Here is a 22332-nt window from a genome sequence, read left to right on the forward strand (position 1 = left end):
TGGCCTTAGATGGACTACTCTCTCTGATACAGGCATTGACAACATCATGGAGTGGCCCTGCAACCTGCGAAAACCCTTCAATAAACCGCCTGTAGTAGCTACAAAACCCGAGAAACTTGCGGAGCTCCTTTACTGAGCTGGGGATGGGCCATGTCTCAACAGCGCTTACTTTCTCAGGATCAGTGCCTACGCCCTGAGCCGAAACCTGATGACCTAAGAATTTGACTTTGGACTGGAGAAAATGACACTTTTCCACTTTCACTTTCAGGCCTGTCTCTTTTAGCTTCTGTAAAACAGTTTCGAGTCTTTCAAGGTGTTCCTCAAAAGTTTTGGAAAACACAAGCAGGTCGTCCAAGTACACAAGAACAATCTGGAAGACAAGGTCACTCATAGTCGCTTGCATTAGGCGTTGAAAAGTTGCAGGCGCATTACATAATCCAAATGGCATACGTAAGTATTCATATAAGCCGAAAGGGGTTGTGAACGCTGTTTTGTGCCTGTCTTTTTCATGGACTGCAACTTGGTGGTAGCCGCTTGCAAGGTCAATGCTCGAGAAGAACTGTGCACCACCTAGCGCATCCAGACTTTCATCAACACGTGGTAACGGAAATGCATCACGTTTGGTTTTCGAGTTTAGCTTCCTGTAGTCTACGCATAGTCTTAGGCTACCATCGGGCTTGCGAACTAAGACTATAGGTGACGCGTATGAGCTTGAACTTTCTTTGATGACACCCTTCCTTAACAGTTCTGAGATGTGATCCCTCACCTCTTTGTACTGATTTGGTGGGATCCTCCTGTATGGCTGGTTAACAGGGGTCTCGTCCAGTAGTGGGATTTCATGTTGGACTCGGTCAGTGTAACCCAGATCTTCATCCTGCACTGCAAAAACATCAGCATACTTAAGTAACAGCACTTTTAGATCAGCTTGCTGTTCACTTGTTCCACCAAAGTGCAGTCTATCAAACAAAGCTTGCATGTCCTTATCTGAGCTATCTTTCCCCTTCTGACTGACACTGACTTCCTCATGTGTAGCTGAGATACGCTGAAACTTAACTTCATAGGGGTCATTTTCGATACACTGACATGGGGTCAAAACACCTAACTTAGCTTTGTTTGGGAGCCACACACTATCTTGGGAGAAGTTAATAACTTGCACTGGAAACATGTGACATTTGGCTGATACCACAGTGGGCACGACAATAATACCACCCGGTAATGGAGCGTTGTTGGGTTCTAGTACTAGAGTGGAGGTGTCGTTAAAATCTCTCTTTGGGCCCCGTACATAAACTGTGGACACTGAAAGTGCAGGCAAGTAACACTTCTCTCTCTGTACTAAGCGAGCCATTGCAGTTTTCTCTACCAGTTCTGCCTCTTGTACTCTCTGAAAAGCCTCTCTCCACTCAGAATCCAATTCTCCTCCAAGTACCGCATCAAACTCTGTTAGTATTAACTCTCTGCACCGTTTTGCAATGTTCATTCCGATAATTCCAGGTGGGGACAGGTCAAGCTCTTTCTTGTCTGTTTTATTGTCATCTCTTATTATCAAAAATCCACATTCAGGTAGAGTTACTCCCATTACTTCAATATCTAGTTCAACATAGCCCAGGTAAGGTAGTGGTAGCTTGTTAGCAGCAGTGATTTTTAACCATTTAGATGTACAGTGCATGTCCTCATCTTCCCCATGGAGATGATTTCTGAAAAAGCTTTCTGTTAAAGTGCTAACATTACTTCCTGAGTCTATGAGGCATTGTAAGGGGACACCACCTACTTGAATATCAACCACAGGACATTTACCAACTGCATTTCTCAAAAAACGTTCTTTGGTCAAGGTCTGTGGTGAGCCTTCAGACTTCCCTCGCATTGCCTGGCTCATAGCAACCGAGGGCCCTCGTTTCCCTGCACTGCTGGGGCAGTTGTGCTTGTTGGGGTTTGGGCTCTACGTGCGGGGCATTGCCTAGCCATATGTCCAACCCCTTCGCACCTCAGACAGATAGGCTGACCATCCTCAGTATATCTAGGGCTTATCCGTGGCTTGTTGTTCACGTTTGGTCCATTTGACTTTGCCTTTTGGGTGTTAAGTTCACGTACTGCATTTGTTAATTCTCCAATAGCCTTACCTTGTTGGGCTATTATTTTGACAACTTCTTGGAGTGTGGAGGCTAAGTCATTTTCTGTGTTACTGCTGGGCTTAACATTACCAGAATATCCATCAAGACTCTCTCCCATTAGGTTTCTGTTTCTCGCCACATTTGAAGTTCTGTTACGATCCTCAAGGCCCCACATGATGGCCTCTTCACGAACATCAAACAAGCTCGATTGTGGTTTCTCTCGGATGAGCCTTCGGAGTTCGCGGCGGAGGGCAGAATCACGCACCCCTTCAATGAACTGGTCTCGTATTGCAAGCTGCGGGTCTGTGACAGCATTAGGAGAAGTTAACAGGGCAGAGTTTAATAACTGGGAGAGTGCATGTGAGTAATCTTTTAAATCTTCACCCTCTGACTGTCTGCGTGCATAGAATGCATGTAACAACTGTGGTGTTGTACGTTTCTCTCTAAATGCTTCACGTAAGTAAGAAAACAAATCTTTCGGCTCAACTGCTTTTCCACGTGTACGTAACTTGATTTCATCTAATGCACAACCTCTCAAATGTGACAGAATAAAGTCTACTTGGTCTCTTTCCCTTAGACCCCTAAGACTCATAGCCCGCTCGACCTCATCAATAAACTCATCTACTGAGTGAGCATCTTTACCCGGGTCACCATTAAAAGGTAAAATCTGTTTCTCTCTTGGTATATACACAATGGATCTTGGTTGCATATCACCCAATGAAGCAATACTTGACATTAAAGCATCATGTTTTCGACTCAGTTCATTAAGCTGTGTTTGTAACTCTGGTATTTGGTTACCACTCTCTGACAGAGGTGCAGCTGAGTCACCTCCTGCCACCCCAACTCCAGCATAGCTAGGTCCAGGCACAGAAACACCCGGTGCGTCCTCAGTGTCCGACATCTTGAACTATCTCTTGCCGCAGTTGCAGTTGTAGGTACTTGAGTCCCTGATGCTAATGCACTGGGTTCAAGCGCAGCAGCAGTATCCTCAGCTGGGTGGGACTCCTCTTCACCACTACTGTTGTCTTTAAAAAAAAACACTATTGTCTCTTAAAGGGCCAAATCACCAGGAAATCCCACTTCTGACACCAGAAAAGTGTGTCGCCGTGTGTAACTAGGAATAACGGACCAGACACAGGCAGCTCCCAAAAGTAATAATGTGGGTAACTTTTATTTCCCGACTGTCCTCAGAAGAGAGCAGCATTAATTTTGGTTTGATTTGGCTTTTTTTTGGAAGATGACTTAAATGGTTAACAACTGTCAGGATTCACAATATCTGGCTTTTTATGTCTTCGTTCCAACAAAATGTGTTCTCTCAACAATAAAATAAAACACTAAATAAAAGACAACAGTAGTGGGCTTATCCTACAATAAACCAAGAATAAACACCACTTAGTATCAATTTAAATGGGCAAGTACACAAAATAAAATTACATTAGTTTTTAACACTGTGTAACGGTCAACTTGAACTCACTCACAAAATGGCTGACAGACTGCCCAGACCAACCCAGCACTCTGAAGGACGTGGACAGTGCTCTCTCTCCCCTCTAAATTTACAGAACATATAAACATTTGGTCTCACATAAAAGAATACATAAACAGTCATAAACAGTTCTTTACATTACATATTATTCATATTTAACACTCACGCCTTCATGCAGAACAACTTTTCCCCTACGTGAGCAACTCAGCAGGATCACACTTTTCAGGACAGCAAGTCAATTTACATCAATCTTCAATTCTACGAATCAATACAACAACAATCTTGAGATATGAGGCTCATTAAAGCATTGTCTAACAATATCTAAGATTATTTCCCTGTTTCGCAGTCATTTAAATGTTCATTTTTACTAATACACACCGTTTTATGTCAGTCTCTTGTTGAGGCACTCAGCCTGTTGTGCAGTGATGACATCACACGAGCTTCTTCTAACAACCACCTAATCACCCAGCCTGACCACACTACCCCCTACCGGTTACACAGAGAATTGCAGCCATTTCTAAAAACAGTATTTTATAGTCCACCTGGCTACATAAACTAAACTAAGACTAAACTAGGACTAAACTAAGACTAAACCAGGACTACATCAGGACTAAACTAAGACTAAACCAGGACTACATCAGGACTAAACTAAGACTAAACAGGACTAGGACTAAAGGACTAAACTAAGACTAAACCAGGACTAAACGAAGACTAAACTAAGACTAAACTTGGACTACATCAGGTCTAAACTAAGACTAAACCAGGACTACATCAGGTCTAAACCAAAACTAAACTAAGACTAAACCAGGACTACATCAGGACTGAACTAAGACTAAACCAGGACTAAACGAAGACTAAACTAAGACTAAACTTGGACTACATCAGGTCTAAACTAAGACTAAACCAGGACTACATCAGGACTGAACTAAGACTAAACCAGGACTAAACTAAGACTAAACCAGGACTAAACGAGGACTAAACTAAGACTAAACTTGGACTAAACCAGGACTAAGCTAAGACTAAACCAGGACTACATCAGGTCTAAACCAAAACTAAACTAAGACTAAATCAGGACTAAACTAAAACTAAACCAGGACTACATCAGGACTACACCAGGATTAAACTAAGACTAAACCAGGACTAAACTAAAACTAAACCAGGATTAAACTAAGACTAAACCAGGACTAAACTAAAACTAAACCAGGACTAAACTAAGACTAAACCAGGACTAAAACAGGCCTATCACAATTTTTTGACTCATCAGATCCCTGCCAACAGTAAAGAAGAGCATAAATTGTCATTTATTCAGCCAAAAGACAGAAAACCGTGTTTGCAAATGACCATAAAGCAAAAAAGTGCAAAAACAGAAGTCCCTCAAATTAGGACTGACACGAGAATGCACAATGTTACACATACACACACTGTATTTACAAGTTTATTAATACCAACCATCCCAAACTGGGTGTCCCAATTTAGAATTTGGAAAATCTGGTCACCCTACATTAAGATTAAAACGGAATTTGCAAGTTTAAATGTCAAAAAAAAAAAAAAAAAAAAAAAAAAAAAGCGACTTTCACTTTACTTCTGCGTCTGTACTTGAACTCCATGATGAGAAACAGGAAGCAGCGATAAACTCTCCTTTGTTCATTTGACATTAAATTCACACCCAGCGCTGAGCAGCAAAACTTCTGGTGCAAATAAACCAGAGAGAATAAAATATCAAAATTAAAATGGACACCAAGACACCAAGTTTTTTAATTGGGATTATTTGAAATAAACTTTAAATTAAATATTGGAAATAGAGATCGAAATCTGTTGTTTTGTTTGACACTAAAATGGAATAATGAAATAACAAACATTACAACATCCCATTTTATTGTTTTTCATTCTTGATTTAAATTCAAAAGAATGAATGGTACACAATGAAGCTGTATAAAATTTGATATTTGCTTTCCCTGAGCGTATTACAAATCAAAACATTTTCTCTCAGACCTAAAGGTACTTCACTCTGAACCTTTGAAATACCACTTTAAGAATATGGACTTTCAAATACACACTTGATCACCACCTCGTGACATCACACAGAGGACGCGTGATATTTAAAAGACTTCTAATGGGGCGTGTGTTTGTTCAGTAGGGCGCCCTCTGCAGCTTGGGCCCTTATTGCCTCACACTAATTTGTCCTGTGGGAAATAATATGGGCCAATATTTAGTCCATCGTATATGACCTCCCATCTGTTTATCTGCTCGTCTCCATGGTAACAGAGTGGAAAGGAAAGGAGGCTCTCATCCAATACAAACATGTCAGGAGGCCGATTTAAAGTCCTATTACACAACATTGGTTCTTATGAGCATCAAGTCATGTTAGAATATTGTTATCTCTTAAAAAAAAAAAAAAAAAAAAAGACCTGGAGTTGAGTTTTGTTCATTCACACGTTACTCTTTATTATTAGTTTGTCTGCATCCTGAAAATTGACTCTCACAGAATCAATTTGAACATTTTCTCAGGGTTTATATGAATCCAATCTGTTCTAGAGTTAATTTAACACTTTTGGAAATGTTAATTTAAGTAACACTGGACCAAAGTTCCTGTTTAACCCCAAAATCAAGAGTTATATGAATGTTTTGAGAACAGATAACACTTTGTAGAGTTATTCTGATTTAGCTAAACAACACACAGAGGTGTTTTATTTTTGACACTTTATTTTAGTGAATTTAAGATGAAATTATGAACAAAACTGGTTCAAACTGGTCTTCTCTCACGGGAGTTTGAAGGGAAGTTGAATTAACACTAAAGGAAGTTGAATTAACACTAGAGGAAGTTGAATTAACACTAGAGGAAGTTGAATTAACACTAAAGGAAGTTGATTTAACACTAGTGGAAGTTGAATTAACACTTAGGGGAGTTGAATTAACACTGAGAGAAGCTGGATTAACACTAAGGGAAGTTGAATTAACACTAGAGAAAATTGAATTCACACTAGAGGAAATTGAATTAACACTAGAGGAAATTGAATTAACTTCAACTATATCAACTCTGGGAAATAACCTCAACTCCAACCCCTATTTAACTTTCAAATAGTTAAAATAACACCAGATATTTAAACTCTCCAGTTTTTGCACTGTACATTTTATCTTTAGGTTCAGTGGAGATTGGTAATTCCAGGACTGAAATCATTCAAATGATTTTAGTAGTGAAGATGCTGTATGGAGTTTAAAAACACAGTGGAGCACTTTCTGTATTACCACATGACATCACAAGGTGGAACAGAGTGTTTTCAGTTTGAGAAGAAGTCACCCTAAATGTGCAGGGTTTGTGTGTTTTAAACATGTGAATGAAAAAAAAACACAACTCCAGTCTGTTTGTGATGAGGAAACAGAACATAGATCAGAAAATAATGTGATATGAACAGTTTAAAAAGCCAGAATTCATGTTTTGACCATTTATCTAAAGGAAACATATAACACTGGACTATTTTATTATTTTTTTATAATGTTGGTCTTCATCAAAAACTCCATGCAGCTTAACTAGAATCATTTCAGTCCTGGAATTGCCAATCTCTACACAACTAAAGCTATAAAGATAAAAGGTGCTGACTTGAAAACTACCACTTCATGACATCACAAGGTGGAACAATCACCTTTTAAATACGCAGCACACATATTTTCAAGCCCTCAGATTCAACAGTCAAAATTCAGAGTGTAAAATTCGCAGTGAAAAAAATTCTCAGCAAAGATCTAAGATACCAAGGCAGAAGCCATCGAACCAGAGTGATCCGATCTAATTTAGTAACAAACAGGAAATGGTGCAGTGAAGCGATCTGATTGGTCAGATTTCGTCTCATCCAAATCTCATATCTTTGATTTGTTAAGTGTAAGCTCCTCCCACAGATGAGAACAGCCAATGGGAAACAGCCTTTGTCTCCCTCACTCACACAGGATCGATTGCTTCTGCCTTGGCATCTTGGATCTTTGCAGTGAAATTTTACACTCTAACTCTTGTTTTATAATATTATTATTATTATTATTGGTTTTGTTATTATTGTTTTTGTTATTATTATTTTTATTATTATTATATTTATTTGTTATTTTTTATTATTATTATATTTATTTATTTATTTTTAATCTTGAACTTGAAACATACTGAAAAAGTATAATTAAAATTTTCATTCAAAAGACTAATGGAACAAATGATCTTATATATGCAGATCTAAAATACTTCATGACACAGACTGGATTATAATACAGACTCTAGTAAACCTCTGTTCTCTCCCGCAGACTCATTTTGTCACCGCTCGCCCACACCCCGGCCCTGTCCCTGGGGTGGGGGGGCAGGAGGTACAAGGCCACGGGCTATTGATCCAGAGGGGCTGATCTACGACAGGGAGGAGGACGAGGATGAAGAGGAGGAGGAGCGACGGCGGACTGTTTTATAATGACATAAAAACAAAAACAAAAGATACGCAAATGCACTTTTTGAGCTCCTCATTTCAGCTTTTTGTTATTTATTATTCAATGCAAAATTTGGAAAAATGTCATCAGCTGGTAAACAAATTTGGACTTGGTACTAAAAACAGGGTCAAAGGATCTTCCTCTTTAAATTTTTGGTACCAAGTCCAAATTTGTTTACCAGTTGGTGATGTTTTGTTTAGTTTTTTCCAAATTTTGCTAATTTTTGAAGCTGCACAGTCTTGGGTGAGTGTGTGCAGCAGATTCCAAGACACAAAGTGACTTCTCTTTGGGAGTGAACAAAAATAAAACATTAAAAATAAAATCTTGATCTGTTTCTTTACATTCTGTGAACATTTGAGGTTATTTCAACAAGAATTGCCAAAGTTATTGTCCTGTGAAATGATGTAAAATTTTTGGGACACTCTGTATTTGTGTATTTTGTCTTTGTCATGATTGTATTCACAGTGTTGGGGAGTAACAGATTACATGTACCAGAGTTACATAATCAGAGTACAAATGATGAGTAACTGTATTCGGTTACAGTTATTGATTCAGTGAGTGGTAATTGGATTACAGATAATTGGTTGAAATAAATGGATTACACGGAGGTATTTTCCTGTTTTCACATTTTGGGCTATTCCTTTTTTTTTTTCTTTTTTTTTTGTTCGGTAATTCCACTCACTGCTGGACACTAAACCAGGTCTAAATCCAGGTCCAAACCAGGTCTAAACTAGGTCTAAACTAGGACTAAATCAGAACTAAAACTAGGTCTAAAACCAGGTCTAAACCAGGACTAAAGCAGGTCTAAACCAGGACTAAACCAGGACTAAACCAGGTCTAAACCTGGTCTAAACCAGGTCTAAAACCAGGACTAAACCAGGTCTAAAACCAGGACTAAACCAGGTCTAAACCAGGTCTAAATCAGGTCTAAATCAGGTCTAAACTAGGTCTAAACCAGGACTAAACCAAGACTAAAACAAGACTTAACAGGTCTAAACCATGCCACACGTGTCTCCTTCTCGTCTATCAATAATATTTTTTAATTTGGTTAGTTAAAGTCTTGGCTTTTTATTTTCTTTTAGCAGATAAAACATTTTATGTTATGATATCCTAGTCTTTGCTTCTCTACAGCAAATCAAGTAATCCAAAGTATTCAGATTATGTTACTCACTTGAAGTAATTTAATGGATTCTGTTACAAACTACATTTTGGGGTATGTAATCTGTAATCTGTAGGGGATTACATTTAAAAGTCACCTTCCCAACACTGTGTATTCATGTATGTCCTACTTTTTTTTTTGCTTTTTTTTCCCCTCTTTTGTCTTTGAATGTTGGAATAATAATTAAAAACTAACTACAGGAATGTTGGCGGGGATAGGGGGTAGGTGAAAACGGCAATTTTCTTATCCCATTACTCAAACACGCATGACTCGATTAATAATGAGGCCCCACGTTGCAACAATAAAAACACACGAGTCATATTTCCGGCACCTCCCCTTTAAATATGCTAAATGACCCACCCCCCTCCTCCCCTTTAACACTCCCCAGTCCCATCTGCGGCACATTCGTTTAAATTAGCCCCTGAAACATCACAGTGGACGTGTCCTGACCAGGTGGGACATCCTGACACACTCCCCCGTCCCCCGTCCCACATATGTGCATGTGATTAGAGCGCGTTTGGTATTCATACCCTTACAGCCCGGTGAGGACGAAGAGGAGGGAGGGGCTGGCATAAAATGTCATTTTTGTGACATATTTAGTGTATTAGTCCAATGAGGTTCAGCTGGTCTTCTGATAATTTGTGTTATCAGGTTCATTTTTCAGACCAAGAGTTTGTTTTCAGAGCTGACAGTTTGTTCTGCTCCCTGCGCTCTTCCTCACAGTCACGTGATGTTACTGTGACGTGTCGCTCAGCTGATTTAAACAGATTTTGGTGCTGTCTTGTTATTGGTGGATGACGTCCAACTTCCTCAGGACAGTATCCCAGGAGTGTGAGAGTGTCCCAGTTTATAGAACCTTTAATTGGGGTTGTCTTGATCTGACCACGCGATCTGAAATCGGCATCGATCATGTGACTGTGGACTTGATCCGGACTCTAACGTTATGTGCCGATCAGGTATTGGATAAATAATATACGTAATATATGTACGTATAACACACAGGACACACAGCACACAACAGTTTTTCTGAGGCGCGGGATTTGCTAAGTTTACTAAGTTACACATTCCAAGACCAGACTGTGGTAAAAGTCAAGATTTTCAACAATGATGATAAATGGTTAAAAAAGTTAATAAAACATTTCAACAACAGTTTTGGACATTTGATTTTTCGCACTAAGTTCAGACCAAATACTACACATGAAATCAACACAATCTGATCCCCTACACATCCTGGATCTTATTCTTTGCTCTTAGTTCATTTTATAATGTTTTACAGAAGTATCGGATTGGGACTCGGTATTGGCACATACTTGAAATCAAATGACTCAGACTCGGGGGGCAAAAAAATATGATCGGGACATCCCTACCTTTAATCCACATTATAACGCCATTACCCCATCAAATTCATCATCATGTTTGAGTAACTCTTATTACTTGGTTCCCACGCTTTCACTGACAACATTTCAAAACTTTTCCATGACCTTCATGACCTACAGTTAATTTTCCTTGTTACAGCACTCTAAATGTGTAGAACTGATCAGACTTTTAGGGCTAAATATGAAATGTTAACTCTTTCCACTCATGCTCCAGCTCTCGATTTATTGGTCAGTCTTCGTTCCTACTCTCACCTATGGTCATGAGCTCTGGGTAGTGACCGAAAGGACAAGATCGCGGATACAAGCGACACAAATGAGTTTCCTCCGCAGGGTGGCTGGGCGCTCCCTTAGAGATAGGGTGAGGAGCTCAGTCACACGGGAGGAGCTCGGAGTAGAGCCACTGCTCCTCCACGTCGAGAGGAGCCAGTTGAGGTGGCTCAGGCATCTGTTCCGGATGCCTCCTGGACGCCTCCCATGGGAGGTGTTCCGGGCATGTCCCACTGGGAGGAGGCCCCGGGGAAGACCCAGGACACGCTGGAGGGACTATGTCTCTGGGCTGGCCTGGGAACGCCTCGGGACCCCCCCGGAGGAGCTGGAGGAAGTGTGTGTGGAAAGGGAAGTCTGGGAGTCCCTGCTTAGACTGTTGCCCCGCGACCTGGCCCCAGATAAGCGGAAGAAAATGGAATGGAATGGAACTCTTTCCACTCACCTTATGGTTTTGGATTCAAAATCCTGTCAGTGCATTTATTGTCGTCTCTTTTAAACAAAAGGTGCAGAAGTTCAGAAATAAACATAATAGCCTCATGAGAACTTAACAAAACACTTGAGTTGTGTGAAAGAGAAAATAAATTTCCATGACTCTTCCAGGATTTCCATGACTGTGGGAGCTCATCTGTCTACATCTACAAAGCTGAAAATGCTCTGTTCCACCATGTGATGTTGTAAGTAATAGTTTAAGTTCACATCTACTTTTACCTTTAGTTCAATAGAGATTCTAAAGCTCAAGTGACTCAGTGATTCTAATGACGGTGAATGGAGTTTAAAAACACAGTGGAGCTCTTCCAGTATTAACAATTAATGACATCACAAGGTGGAACAAAGTGTTTTCTATGCTTTCATGAAATATGCAGAATTTGTGTTTGAAACGTGTGAATAAAACAAAACAACAACAAAAAAAACAACAACTCCAGGTCTGTTTGTGATCAGGAAACGACATTAGAACATAAATCAAAATAATATGGTCCCTTTAAACTTGAGACATATCTAGATCTAAGAAAACAACAACAACAAAAGAAAGAAAAATACAATAATTATTTTAGATTATTTTAGTTATGATTCTGTGTAATATGGCTCTTTAAATGAATTGTGTTTTCGTTAAATGGACGAAATAAAAGTTTTAACACAATTTTGGAACATTATCAAATTTCGGCCTTGCACAAACACAATTATCCGTATGGCTCCCTCTGGATTTTCCTGCTGCCGCTCTGGCTCCTGTCCCGCGGTGACGGGGGGGCAGGTGCGCTCCCGTCGCCAGAGGGCCCAGACGCGTGGAGCCCGGCGGCCCTCATTAGGCCCCTCCCCTGGGGTTAGGCGGAGGGGTGGGGTTTGGGGGTGATGGATGTCTGCTGGAAGTGGACAGGGCGGAGACGACAATGGGACGACCCGGTAATGGCCCCGGGGTCGAAGCATAACACCGTCACGCCAAAGGGCCCTCTGATCGGCGTATTAAGGAATCCGGGCGCGTGTTTTGTAATCCTCCAGTGAACGGCATATGCGCTTCTATTTAACTTCGTTCAATAGGGTGCCAGATTTCTTTAATGTTCCAGACAAAAACCAGGACAAACACACCATAAAAAGACCGCAATATTTAATGGAAAAACATTAAATCTGGCAACAACATGAGCCACCAGCATCGTCATCGTCATTGAAACAAGACAAAACAAAAAAGCAAATAACCTCACATTTATAACCAAACTTTGCCCGCCGGCTTTCAAAAAGAAAATCTGCACTTCATTCACATCAACAGCAAACTTAAAAACACACATTAAACTGAAGCACTCCAAACTTTCGAGGTATATGAAAACACGTATGAAATCAAAAGACGGTCTAGACTAGCCTGATTCATCAGTGGAAACCGTCTGACCTCACAGCATTAGGATTCATTCGCTTGACGGTAGGTGGGTACTTTTTTTTATTAAACCAATCACTGCTGTTTGGTCATGACGTCTGTAATGCACCAAATGCCATAGGAAGAAGGGCAATAATGTCTTTCCGCTTGATAAAATTCACCAAACATTCTCTTTGTGCCGGCTTTAATTCCTCAATCTCGGGAATCGTTGCCAACACAGAATGTCTGTCTTCGTCTACATCCATCTCGACATTTTGTTTACTGTCGTGCTGTTCCACAAAAGGGACACAGACAGACGCCACGAGTTTGACGTCATGACTTCACAGCTCACAGATATTGGTCGGTGTGCGGTCTACAACTTCCGTGGTTCTTGCAAACCGTCTGGTGTATTCTGATTCCTGATCCTCAACTCAAATTCCATTGACTGTGCTGGGGAAAATACTGTTCCCTAAATGTTCTTATGAACCCTGGTTGGATAAGTATTGGATCAAAATTTGATTGAAAGATGAAATCTAACACATAGTTTCATTGTTAAATCTGATCAAATAATTGCTGTCTGTAATTTGCAGCAACTTATTTAAAAAAAAAAAAGAACAATAAATTTGTTCATTTTTGGAACTATGAACGAACTATTAACTATAAACAATTATGAACTATTAACAAACTACTTCATTTTGAAATGTGTGATCTGAACTTTAAATTAGTTCATGTAGAAAATGAACTTTCCCAACACAGCGAGTAGTTACAAAAAATTGAAAAAGCTGCATAATGAACAGAATGTTTATTTTCTGAAAGGGAGAGAGAGAAAGAGGTGATGGAGAGGCAGGGGTGAAAGGGGGGGAAAAAGAGAAAAAAGGACAGAGAGATGAGAGAAAGAAAGAGATCGGTGTAAATGAGGCTGTTTTTTGTTTTTTTTTTTGTTTAGTTTGGAGTATTATTTTGGCTGGAAGTTCAAAGGCATCTGTGTGTGTGAAGGGGTGTGTGTGTGTGTGTGTGTGTGTGAAGGGTGTGTGTGTGTGCATGAGTGTGTGTGTGTGTGCTTGGCCCCTCCCCCGGTGGTGAGTGAGAGAAGTGCTTCACTGATGAGTTAACTCACACTGGGAGCAGACACTGGTGACACAGCGTGGTGTCGGGGGGTGCCTGTTCTCCAGAGGGTCCTCGCTCCCCCGGACTCCACCTGCTCTCTCTCTTTCTCTCTCTCTCTCTTTCTCTCTCTTCTCTCTTTCTTTTCTGCTCTTACATTGTCTCCTTTACTTTCTGTCTCTCTGTTTCTCTCTGTCCGCCCTCCATCCCTCTCTTTCCTTCATGCTCTTTCTCTCTCTCTCTGTTTGACCCTCTCTCCACCTCCATCTCTCTTTCTCCTCGTCCACTCCCTCCATTCTCCTCCTTTTCCTTCTCTCTTTCTCTCTCTCTCTGCCCCTTTCTCTCCTCTCGCTCTTTCTTTCTCTCACCCTCCCTCACTCCCCTTTCCCTTTACACAGTAAAAACTGAGGAGTTAAAATGTCAGAGTTGTTTTTAACACAAGAAGTGTTATTTTAACTATTTGAAAGTTAAATGGGGGTTGGAGTTGGGGTTAATTGCCAGAGTTGATATGGCTGAAGTTAATTCAAATTCCCCTAATGTTAATTCTACTTTCTTTAGTGTTAATTTAACTTCCATTAGTGTTCATTCAGCCTCCCTTAGTGTTAATTTTGCACCTCCCTCCCACCACTTCAAACTCTTGTGAGAGAAGACCAGTTTGAACCAGTTCTGTTCATAATGTCATTTTTTTTTTTTTTTGCAATTTAAAAAAAGCAAAGAGGAAAAAGCACTGAATGTTTTTTGTTTGTTAGTTTTTTTAACAGTGTACCTTAATTTACACTTTACTCTGACTGTGTAGTTACTATTCCCTAAAATAAAGTGTAAAAATAAAACACATTTGAGTGTTGTTTAGCTAAATCAGGATAACCCTACAAAGTGTTATCTGTTTACTCTCAAAACATGATTTCGAGTTAAAAAGGAACTTTAGTCCGTGTTATTTAATTAAATTTTCCAAAAGTGATAAATTAACTCTAGAACCGATTGGACTCATATAAACCCAGAGAAAAAGTTCAAATTAATTCTGAGAAACTCAATTTTAACCCTCCACTTCTTTCTGTGCACCTCTTTTCCTCGTGACCTCTCTTTCTTCACTTCTCTCTTTTTTGCCCTCTCTTTCTTTCTCTCCGGCCGCTCTTTCTCTGCACCCCTCTCCTTCTATCTCTTATCTCCATCTCTCTTTTCTGTCCCATTTTCTCTCTCACCGCTGGCTCTCCATCACCCTCTTTTTTCTCTGCCCCCCCCCACTCCTCTTTTTCTCCACCCTCTCTTTCACCCCCTCCCTCCTTCCTCTCTCTCTCTCTTTCCCACAGCTGAGGCCTGCATGAAGTCATCCTTAACTGAGCTCATTCTCTGTAGTATCTGTTTTGTTTTTTTTAATAATGAAAAATGATCTCAATTTTCAGTCATGTGTTTCTGCCAACCTTGATACTAAACAAAGCATGATGCCATTGTGCCCTTGAGCAAGACACCCACCTATATGTATAAATATATGCCCGTGTGATTATTGTAGTGTACGGGTGGGTAGACTTTTTTTTTAGCTTTTCTCCATCAACCACATTGCTCCTCCTCCAAACTTGAATTCGATACTAAGGAATCGACTCTGTACTCAATACCAGTTCCAATACCACAATGATAATAATTTTAAAAAACACTCTTTCCTTAGACAATAGAATGTGATTTTCAACATTAAATGGTACACAACAAAAACTGGAAGGTTCAAATTTCAGGCTAAAATATTTCAGAGTTGTTTTTAACACAAAAAGTGTTATTTTAACTATATGAAAGTTAAATTGGAGTTTGAGTTGGGCTTATTTGCCAGAGTTGATATGGTTGAAGTTAAGTCAGCTTCCACTAATGTTAATTCAACTCCCCCTAATGTTAATTCAACTCCCATTAGAGTTATTTCAACTCCCCTTAGTGTTAATTTTGCACCTCCCTCCCACCACTTCAAACTCTCGCGAGAGTAGACCAGTTTGAACCAGTTTTGTTCATAATTTCATCTTAAATTAACAAAAATAAAGTGTCAAAATAAAATATTTACTTATACTTTATATTTATTTATACTTTGTGTGTTGTTTAGCTAAATCATGATAACCCTAAAAATTGTTCAATTCAATTACTCTCAAAACATTAATATAACTCTTGATTTTGGGGTTAAACAGGAACTTTGGTTCAGTGTTATTTAATTAACATTTCCAAAAATGTTAAATTAACTCTAGAACAGATTGGACCCTGCGAAAATGTTCAAATTGATTCTGTGAGAGTCAATTTTAACACTCCACTTTTTGCTGTATTAGTATTTACTTCTTTCTTAAACTTGTTCTGATACAGCTCAAGATCATTTTAAAGCTGTTCAGGAAAGGTTCTTTTTCAGTAATCGATACCTGCTCAAAGAGTATTTAAGTTTGACAGTAGCTTCAGTATTGGATTTTTGATACTTTTAACAAACTTACTCCAGACCAATACCTCAAAATCTGGAGCTGGGTCGCCGGGTCTTCTGCTCGTGACGGGTTATCCCCACGGTACTGAAGGAGGGTCAAATACACAGGACATATTTTTCTATACAATAACAACAAAACCTCAAAGCTTCAGATGGTATCAGACATTTAAAGCCTCTCACCAAACAGCTGTGGAGTTCCATCGATAATATGCAACCAAATCTGCCTCTCAAAAGAATCGAACTGAGCCAGAAACTATCAGCGGCTCAGTATTTACATCAGGTGCAGTGTATTTGCAGTTATATGAAATCTGATTATGAGAGAAGAGGAGACGCATCGACTCTTCAAACTGGGAACTGAACTGGAAACGATACCAAAGAACTGCTCTAACAAACTTTTATTATGAACTCACATTACAAAAGGAAATGTGCTGAAGTGAAATGTCAATTCAACCAGTCCAGTCCAGTCAGCCAGTCACAGCCAGGCTAATGTATAGGGGAATTTGGTGCAGTTCCATTCTAAAAATAGGAATTGATTTACAGACAAAATAGCAAGAAAAAAAAAAAAAAACACCAGGATCGTGTAGAGTGGGTTAATACAAACATTTTAAGACCAAAATCAGGAGTCTGACAGCAGCAGTTACAGAGACTGTGTAGAATTCCTCAGTTGTCGAGGTAAAATTCATGGCAAAAGGAGAAATTCAATTTGTCAACTGGACAAACATTTATTTTGATCAAATATGTTTTGCAGTTCATCCAAGCTGCTTCTTCAGTTCTGGTCAGACGCTGGTGGACACTGGCTTATATCTGTCTGAAGAGAGGAGCCAACTACACTGAAACTACTCTGAAACTAACACCTACTTGTTTACAGTTTCTGTTTGTAGCTCGACCTACTGAACTTGCACTGAGTGTGGAGTCATATTAGCAGAATCATTCAGACTCATAATGGAGCTTCCACACCTCTGGACCTGACCTGACTACACCTATTGTTTTCTTTGTTTATTTTGATTTAGGTTTGAGGATGGAGTTGTAAATAGGAGACATAATGATGTCTGAGTCCTCCACTTATGTTCAAAAAAGGATTCAGACATTTTTTCATTACAAAGTGAATTGGAGCCAGAGTCGATGAAGTGGGAAGCGCGCCCATGCTCACATCCTGAATGCGATGTCTAGTAGGTTAGCTATGTCCATTTATAGTGTTGGGAAGGTTACTTTTAAAATGTATTCCCCTACAGATTACAGATTACATACTCCAAAATGTAGTTTGTAACGTAATCCATTAAATTACTTAAAGTGAGTAAAGTAATCTGAATACTTTGGATTACTTGATATTGTCATGCTTTTTAAAACTACATGAATGTAGCGACCACATCCTGAAAATTCTCCAAGTCTCCATGAATAAGCAACTGTTTACTGTAGAGAAGCAAAGAGCAGGAAATCTTAACATAAAATGTTTTGTTTTGTCTGCTAAAAGAAAATAAAAAGAACAGTCTTTACTTAAGCATATAAAAAATATTATTGATAGAGAAATGATTTCTATATGAGATCACTGCTGCCTTCAATTATGTCCACCTACTGTTAGTGTCATATTGTTTAGTCCTGGTTTAGTCCTGGTTTTAGTCCTGGTTTAGCCCAAAATGTGAAAACAGAAAAATACCGCCCTGTAATCCATGTATTTCAACAAAGTAACTGTAATCTAATTACCACTCATTAAAACAGTAACTGTAACTGAATACAGTTACTCATAATTTGTACTCTGATTACGTAATCCCGGTACATGTAATCTGTTACTCCCCAACACTGTCCATATACATGAACTGTCTATGGTCTCCACCAATATCCTCTTGATGATGCAATAAAAATGTATCAAATCTCAAATCAACAATTTAATCTTTACAAATTAAAATTGCTTGTTGAAAAAGTAGAAAGAAGAGTAGAAATTTTGAAAATAACTTTTTATCTGGTTTGATAAAAACATCTTTAGTCATTTACAATTTTAGAGTAGAATTCTGGAATTTCAACATTTGGATAAAATATGTTAAAAAATGTAGATCCAGTGAGAAAACACACTTGGTCTGTACTTTCTGAAGATGTAAATATAGTCACTGAGTTCAGATCATAGACTGTATAAAGAAGTGGACTTAGTGAGTGTGGCATCTATGAAAGATAATTTGTTTAATCAAATTTTGAATTTTGAACATCATTGAATTTCTCACATTGAATTTTTCATCTCTGAAAAAACATTACTGAATTATTTTTATTCATGAAATTTTAAGTGTACATTTTTAAACTGTTTAAAATCCAATAAAAAAAAATCACACTTTAAATATTAAGCACAAATATTTTTTATATATTCTAAACTTCATTCTAAATATATTCAGAAATTCAGAATGTAAAATTTGCAGTGAAAAATATTCACAGGAAAGATCCAAGACGCCACGGCAGAAGCAATCGATCCAAAATGATTCAATCTAACTTAGTAACAAACAGGAAATGATGCAGTGAAGTGATCTGATTGGTCAAACCTCATCTCTTTTATTTGTTAAGTGTAAGTGTAAAGGTCATTCCTGCCTGGAATGTTCCACATTTTGAACTCTGAAAAAAAAAAAAAAAAAAAACACTTTTGGTTGACGCTTATTTCAAATGAAATACTCAATGTTTATTTGGGTTCTCCTCATAGGAAATAAAAATCTAAATTTAAATGACCCACCCACAGTGAACCAAAAATGTCATCTGCTTCTGTGTTCATCATCATTTTATCAGGTCCACTGGAGCATGAATCTGCCCATGTAGCATTAAACATTGTTTTCTTCAGAAACTTTTCTTTTCTTTCATTCATTTTATTTCATTCATACCAGGGGTTGAAAAGTTCAATAAATTGTGCTGCTGGTGTTGGTGGTGGTAAGTCCAGGCTGCCAGATACTATATGTGCCGGGTGTCACACATCTGCAATTGTGATATATATATATATATATATATATATATATATATATATATATATATATATATATATAGTTGTCATATTTTAAGTGACAAAAATATTAAAAACATTTTATTTTAATGTTGCAAGATTACCATTAGCTACACATTTAGAATTACAATTAAAGACAAACAAACTAAAATAAAATGCATTGTGATTAAATACTCATTTATTTTCCAGTGTCACAAGTCTAGCATTTATTCATGACAAGTGTTTCTATCGCTCAAAAATACAATCATTCTCTCTGTGAACAGGGTTACCTCTTCACAGATCCGACCTGTGACGTAGCCTATAGTTGTCTCTCTTGTGATAGATAAATTTAATCTCTACCGTCAAAGGAATAATATTTCTGTCAAAACAACCAGAAAAGTTACACAGTGCACTTTTAACAATGTGAATGGAATATGAAGTGGCTTGTAAGTTTAGAACATAACTTGCACAAATCTAAAATAATGCTGAGGTGATGTTCTTCGATGGCGGGTCAAAAGGGTTAAGTAACACAATACGGCTTCTTTAGAACAACACAGTGTACCTTGACACACAAAATGCTAACCTTTCACTTTCCTACACATGTTCCCAGAATCCTCCACCGTGCACTTTGAATACGTGCCCGTAAATCATATCAATACCGTATCAATAACAGCGCGGGCGGGGGCGGCGGTCGAGCTGGAGCCCCCACGCCGTCTCCTGTCAGGGGTCGCCCGGGGGTCAGGGGGACGTCTGCTAACAGAGTCTTGACCTCTGACCCCCAGTGACCCCGCCGTATCTGCGCCGACTCTATTTCCCCCTAATCAGACAGGTCCAGGGGCCGTAATAAAAAAGTTAAAGAAGGGGGTATTTGGGGTATTAACGTAACATATTTAGAGCACCATGTTATCTTATTGTTTTTGGAAAGGCTATATTCACCTCCATTTGCTCCCTGTGCTAAATCCCTCCCCCTTCAGAGCGCTATCACAACACAATCAGCGTGCGTCGCGTTAATGAAACTACTGCACATCACATCAGGTTTGTCAAGTTGTCGTGCACAGTTTTGTATCGTGTTTTTGTATATTTACGGAGAGTAGGCTTGTGGGCGGAGCCTTGTACAAAATCATACTATACCCTACCAACTTTATTTATAAAGCAGTTTAAAAAATGTATATCTGGACAAAGTGCTGTATATAAACATAGAATAGACAAAGACAATTGCAGTACAACATAATACACAATACAAACACAATACAACTACTAAAAAACAATATGATACTCAACAACAAGAAATGTGCGTGTCACTTGTTAAAAGTCAGTGAAAAAAGGTGTGTTTTAGGAGTGATTTAAAAAGAAATAAAGACTGTGCCCGTCTAATCTCTAACGGGCGATTGGTTCCAGAGCCATGGGGCCACAACAGAAAACACACGGTCCCCACAAAGCTCAAGTTTAATCTTTGGGATGGGGAGCTGGAGCTGCTCTGCTGACCTGACAGTGTAAGACGGGGGGTAAGGGTGGATCAGGTCAGCGGGGTAGGAGGCCGCTAAGCCCTTCAAACACTTAAAAGTAGGAATGTAATGGTTCATGTCCTCGTGCCGAATTGTTTTGGTAGGGGACGTTTGGTTCGGTACAAGGCTCACGCAATTTGTGTGTGTTTACATTCCACCACTACATGTGCAGCTACAGAGAAGACTCTTGACAACAATTGTCCCCATCTTGACTACGTCCCTCTGAACCACGTGAATTCTCACAAAACTAGTCGTCGTGCCGCGGTCCTCACCTTCACCTTTCGCCGACACAGAATCTATTTTCTCATTTGTATAATGTTAAAACAAATTGATGGTTTAATAAAAACACGAATAAACAACAAGCAAATGGTTTTGCATTTTGTTCCCAAACTGTACTGAAAATTAACCGAACTGTGACCTCAAAACTGAGGTACGTGTATACCAACCCGTGATTTTGGTGTACCGTTCCACCCCTACTTAAAAGTAAATAAAAGAATTTCAAAATCGATCCTAAAAGACACTGGGGGCCAATAGAGAGAGGCTAAAATAGGTGAGCTGCTCTCATGTTTCCTGGTTCCAGTTAAAAGTTGAGCCGCTGTGTTTTGGACTTGCTGCAAACGGCAAAGTGCATTTTGGCTGACACCAGCATAAAGTGCATTACAATAATCCAATCTAGTGTCACAAATGCATGTATCACAGTTTAAAATGTTTTGCTGACAAAAGGGGCTTAATTTTGGCCAGTTGTCTTAGCTAGAAAAAAACTCGACTTAACTAGACAGCACTAATTTGCTGATCAATTTTTAAATCAGGGTCCGTTTTGACACCCAAGTTTGATCGCTAGATTACTCAAACTTGCATGGATGACATCTAAAACCTCTGCAGGCATGTTTTTGATAAATGATGAAGTCTGTTATAATATGGTAGAAAGCTAAAAAAGAAAAAAAATCTATATGACATAATACGTGCATTCAGGGATGAAAGCAAACTTTCGTCTGAAAAAAGAACTTAATAATCGTCTTTACGTCTTTAAGCAAGATTTTTATTAATTGTATAGAGAAATAAAATGAAAGTAAAAAAAAAAAATCAAATGAAAGTCAGAAAAATAAAAATAAAAGAATATACTATATAATCTTTCAAATATGTGACAGTCCATTCTCCTTTTTTTTTTTTTTTTTTTTGCAATACACTTAAAACTGAAGAGATAAGAGAACCTGCATTTGTCCCAGTTCAGGTGACAATAGAAATTAGCACTGAAACATCAAGATAAGAAGACAATACAGAGCTACAGAAGTGTTGTGTACTGTAAGTGTCTCTGGCGAACAGGATGCAGAGCAGTAAAGTGAAAGTGCTGAGTGCTGAACAGGCGCCTCTTTAACCAGCACATTTCCGATCTCCCAGTAAAATGTTTCAATGTTTTTGAAAGAAATCCCCAACAGAAACTCTGAAAAATCATAGAAACTTCTAACTTTAGCCCAGTTTTTGGTCCTAAGTATCGTACAGCATTGGAGTAATACTGAGCTCCTTTAGCCAATCAAATAAATTAAAAAAAGGCCCTTTGTTTAATTGAGTCTCATGTTTATCCTTCTTTGGGTGAGTCCTCAAGTCCTGCTGTAGTTCTACTCTAGATTTATAGTCCTGTTTTAGAGCTGCTTCA

General features: G+C 38.8%; 1 protein-coding gene across 1 annotated transcript in view; it reads right to left on the bottom strand.

Moving 5' to 3' along the window:
* Positions 1 to 22332, bottom strand: part of hs3st3l (heparan sulfate (glucosamine) 3-O-sulfotransferase 3-like) — a 59535-nt gene that overhangs the window by 21181 nt on the left and 16022 nt on the right. The window lies entirely within an intron of this gene.

This window comes from Boleophthalmus pectinirostris, unplaced genomic scaffold (assembly GCF_026225935.1).
Source record: "Boleophthalmus pectinirostris isolate CB_2022bp ecotype Guang Dong unplaced genomic scaffold, ASM2622593v1 HiC_scaffold_14, whole genome shotgun sequence".
NCBI lineage: Eukaryota > Metazoa > Chordata > Actinopteri > Gobiiformes > Gobiidae > Boleophthalmus > Boleophthalmus pectinirostris.